Consider the following 4,864-nt stretch of genomic DNA (forward strand, 5'->3'; position numbering starts at 1 on the left):
CTCTACCACTGAGCCACCTTCCCAGCCCTGCCCAGAATTCTTATCAACTTTCTGGTTTGATATTTGGAGACATTCAAAAGTGCTTGTTACAAAAAATGAACTCCTTGCCTCTAAAACAAAAAAGACATTCTTGGCGTTGTGAAGTTCCCCCCTCTGGCAGTTGGTCATCTCCACAGAGTCGAGAAAGTAACCCAAGTGCTGCTTCCTCCGTCCCAGAGTGGGTGAGTGACCTGGGACATGGATTTGTTATGCAAGAGATGGTGTTGGCAGGAAGGGCTCTGGGCCATTTCCTCCTGGGTGGCTGGATTCCCTGCCAGCTCACCCAGAGACACGGAGCTCTGGGTTCCCGTGTCACAGCTGCCCGCCAAGCTCTTCTCCTGCCCTGCAGACCTGTCTTCCGGGTTCTTCCTTGGGATTTTAAAGGATATTTGTGTATTTGTTTTACTCCCCTTATGCTATCAAGACTCACTCCTCTAGTGTCCTTGGGTGATTTTTAACAAAAGCCTTAGTGAGGAATGAACTGTGCAGAACCAGCCAAGACGGCAGCTGGGAAATGCCCCGATCGGGCTATTGTAAGCCAAAATCCCCCCCTTGCATAGCCATGCTGTGCATGTCAATGCAGGTGGCCTGGGGACTGAGTCCTGGACCGGAGCCTCATTCCTGATGGCATAGAACAAGGATGAATTATCTTATTCTAGCAAAAGCTGTGCAGAACTTTAAGGGCAGTAGAGACATTTTCTCAGGTTTTTGCTGTGGGAAGGAATTGAGTCTTGATTAAGAAAGCAAAGGCAAGACCGAGTGAAGTCTGACCTGGAGCACTCCAAGAGCGAAGATGAAGAGTGAGTAACGGGCAAGCCAGGGCTCCAGTAAGTACAACAGACCTTGGGACCCCTGGGGACGGACTTCAGGGCCCACAAACCACAGACCTGCACAGTGCTTATGTAAGGGGCTCTCAGAACTCCGTGCATATACCAGTACTGAGGCTTAACGTCAGGGCCTGGGCTTTACACCCAAGACTAGTATTTTGCCATTGGGTTTTTTTTTTTTTTTTTGTAGTTAATTGGGGATTAAGAGTTTTACAGATAGACTTGGCTGCCCGGGCTGGTATTGAACCCCAATCAGATGTCGGCATCCTTTGTAGTTAGGGTTACATGTATGAGCCACCAGCCCACCCAACTCTTTTTTTTTTTTTTGTCGTGGGGCCTGAACTCTGGGCCTGGGCGCTGTCCCTCAGCTCCTCAGTTCAAGGCGAGCACTCTACCCCTTGAGCCACAGCGCCACTTCCAGCTTTTCTGCTTATGTGGTGCTGAGGAATTGAACCCAGGGCCTCATGCATGCAAGGCAAGCGCTCTACCACTGAGCCACCTTCCCAGCCCAATCACCAACTCTTTAAGTCATCTCTTAGATAACTTAATACCTCATCTGATTGTACTGACCTAATACATCAGTGTCCATAGTGTCTTCCATTGACTTTGTCCTTCTGTCTCCAGTGCTGTGCATTCCTTGTCACCTTCTGTGTGATGAATCTTCATGACACCTTTCCAGATTCCAATCTTAACAACTCCACCTGCTGCCATGGTGGTTTTTGTTTCATATTTCAACTTGCAATACTAAAATGATTTACATCTTAATGTCCGGAGTGTTTCTCATAATAGACATACATACATATAATACCTTGCCTGCTTTTAAAATCCTGTTTTACGTTGCATACCTCACCCCTCAGGGTGCCCTCCATTTACTTTCACACGTCACACACTGCTCCTCACTTGCTCATTGGCTTGCTTTCGTCCTCTTATAATAATGGTAAAGTCTTAATCTTCCGAAATGAAACCTGGTACCCAGTGTCTGCTGTCTCCATAGCCCCTGGTAAGTGTCTCACTGCTGTCTTTGAACTTGACTATTCAAAGACTGGAATGGTACAGTATTTGCCCTTTCCTGGCCCGTTTCCCTTGGCATGATTTCAAGATCCATCCACCCATGGCCAGTGTCAGTTTCCTTTCTGAACAGGACTGTGTGCTGCCATCTTCTGCTCATCCAGTCCTCCCTTAGGGGTACCTTAGTATCTCCCAGGGTTGACCGGTTGGAGAGAGGTGCTCTGTTGGTGCCAGCCAGTGAGAGAATGTGTCAGGCACTGCGTTTGAGTTTCTAGTCTTGGACCTTAAAGAAAGACAACTGGCCTGTAGAAATGAGTGGGTAAATACTTATGCAGATCTTCTGGATCTACACCCAGAGTTGCAGTTGTTAGATCTTACGCCAGTTTATATACCCAGATTGCAGTTGCTAGATCTTACGCCAGTTCATATACCCAGAGTTGCAGTTGTTAGATCTTACGCCAGTTCATACACCCAGAGTTGCAGTTGCTAGATCTTACGCCAGTTCATACACCCAGGTTGCAGTTGTTAGATCTTACGCCAGTTGTTCAATAGTGTAAGGAGCTGCCATACTCTGAGCTGCCGTCACATTTTACAACCCTACCAGTAAAGCCCAGGAGCTGGTTTCTCCAGCCCCCCACCGTTTGGGCAGGGCTTCTCACGAGGGACGCTCTGGGGTCAGAGGGGGGTGCTCCCACCTCAAGGGACAGACTGTGTGAGTGGAATGGCCGCTGGGAAAGCGAGTGGGGCGTGCCAGACCTGAGGCCCCCGGTTCCGTTCCCACCCCTGCACAGAGAGGCCAGGAGGCAGGTTAGCTTCTGGCCCTGCTGCAGAAATGTTTCCATTGTATCGATTCTCCCTGGTTTGTCCACCCCTCTGAGTCTTGGCCAAATCACTGCCCAGCTAAACGGAACTTTTGTGTGGAGCCCTACTTCAGCGAAGCGGGGTGGCTGCCTGCCAGGTTGGGGGGATCTCACGAGGCCGTGCGGCCTCTCTGGGGTTTGATTCAAATCAGATGGAGTGGGGGAGTGGAGGTGAGGCTGGACGCGGAAGGGAGGAGGAGGCCACCCAGGAGTCAGGAGGGCGGGACTGTGGACAGGACCCAGGGACAAACCAACCCTCCCCACAGCGCAGCGGCGAGCTGGAGGGCTCCCTCCCGGAGACAGGTAAGCGTTGCCTCTGCTAGGTCAAGGTTCCAGTTGGTAGGAAGACTCTCCTCCTGCAGAGAAAGGCCTCCCGCCTCCCACCTCCCACAACCGAGGGGGCGGGAGGGAGTCCCCTGCCTGCCAAGGGCATCCTGGGTAGAATCCAGGCCGGAGGGCATGGTACTTCTGGGTCAAGAAGTCACTTGTGCTGTGCAGGCCAGGATCAGACACCCGACCCAGCGCCTCAGTGTGAGCTAAGGGCACGTAGCAAGCACACAAGTCTTGGGTCAAGCGGGCAAGGGGCTACCTGGACCACACGTAGTTGGCCTCCCACAATCCCCGTTGGGTGGGGACTCAGGTGGTAAGCGGCAGTAACCCAGGAGGCATGCTGGGACTTGTACTGGGCAGGATCCCAGAGGGGGACATGACGCCAGCCTAGATGCCACTCAGAGGCCTGAGAACAATTTGTAACTTACCCAAGGTTGGGGAGAGAACACCCGTGCAGCAGGGAAGGATGCGGGGCTGGGAGGGGTGGGCAGTGCCGGCCTGGCAGCTCTGCCCTGGAGGGGCTCTGGGGGGGGGAGGCAGGGGACTTGGCTCTTCTGCCTGCAGCGCAGGAGCCAGGCCCGCCCTTGTATTACTAATTACTACGTAGATTGAATTACTTAAGACAGATCCTAAGCCCACATTCTACCACTCAGTACCCTACACACAAAAGATAGAGGTCTGGGAAGGTGGCTCAGTGGTAGAGCGCTTGCCTCGCACGCATGAGGCCCTGGGTTCGATTCCTCAGCACCACATAAGCAAAAAGCCGGAAGTGGCGCTGTGGCTCAAGTGGTAGAGCACCAGCCTTGAGCTGAAGAGTTGAGGGACAGCACCCAGGCCCAGAGTTCAGGTCCATGACTGGCAAAAAAAAAAAAAAAGATCAAGCTGGAGACCCCAAAAAACTGCTAGGCCCCACTAGTTTTCTGCACTAGGTTGACTAGCTCTGTGGAAGTGAGCGGCCTTGGGGCGTCGTCGGAGTGGGAAGGTAGGCAGAGTGGAATGTCAGTCTCTCCTCCCATCAGTGACCCTGACCTGCTCCCCGACACAGATCGCCTCCTGAGAAAGCCATCTGTGCCAGGCTCCAAAACACAACCCTGACGCACCTGCCTTGTTCCCGAACGCTGAGGGCAGGCGTGGAGCACACGCCTAAAACCCAGGCAGCCGAGTCTCCATACCAAGAACCTTCTGCTAACCTTCATTCTGCTTCTTGCGTGGCCCCGGAGCCCGCCCTCCACCCTGTCAGGTTACCAGAAGGCCTTTCACACAGAACTTCTCAGCGGGTTCGAGAACAGCTGCCCTGGAGATGACCCTGCATTCGGGCTCTAGTGTGGGGGTGGCAGGGCCCCATGTTGCCCCTGGTAGTCAGGTATCTGGCCCAACCTACTGGTCAGCTGAGCGCCTCACCCTGGCTAGACTGGTGCTCTAGCAGGTGATCCATGCCCCAGGTCTACTGCTTGCTGATTATGTGGTAGATGATGTCAATTTCTGAGGTTGGTCTTGAGAGATTTCCATCCCTCCAATCTCAGCTTGAGTGGCCAGAATTGTAGGTTACCACTATTACAGTTGTGTGTGTGTGTGTGTGTGCCTGTGTGCGTGCGCATGCACTTAAGATTTTTCAGCCCAGCCGGGCGCTGGTGGCTCACGCCTGTAATCCTAGCTACTCAGGAGGCTGAGATCTGAGGATCGAGGTTCAAAGCCAGCCCGGGCAGGAAAGACCGTGACTCCTATCTCCAATAAACCACCAGAAAACCGGAAGTGGCACTGTAGCTCAAGTGGTAGAGCGCTCGCCTTGAGCTGAAGAGC

The sequence above is a fragment of the Dipodomys ordii genome, unplaced genomic scaffold (assembly GCF_000151885.1).
Source record: "Dipodomys ordii isolate 6190 unplaced genomic scaffold, Dord_2.0 Scaffold69, whole genome shotgun sequence".
NCBI classification, from domain to species: Eukaryota; Metazoa; Chordata; class Mammalia; order Rodentia; family Heteromyidae; genus Dipodomys; species Dipodomys ordii.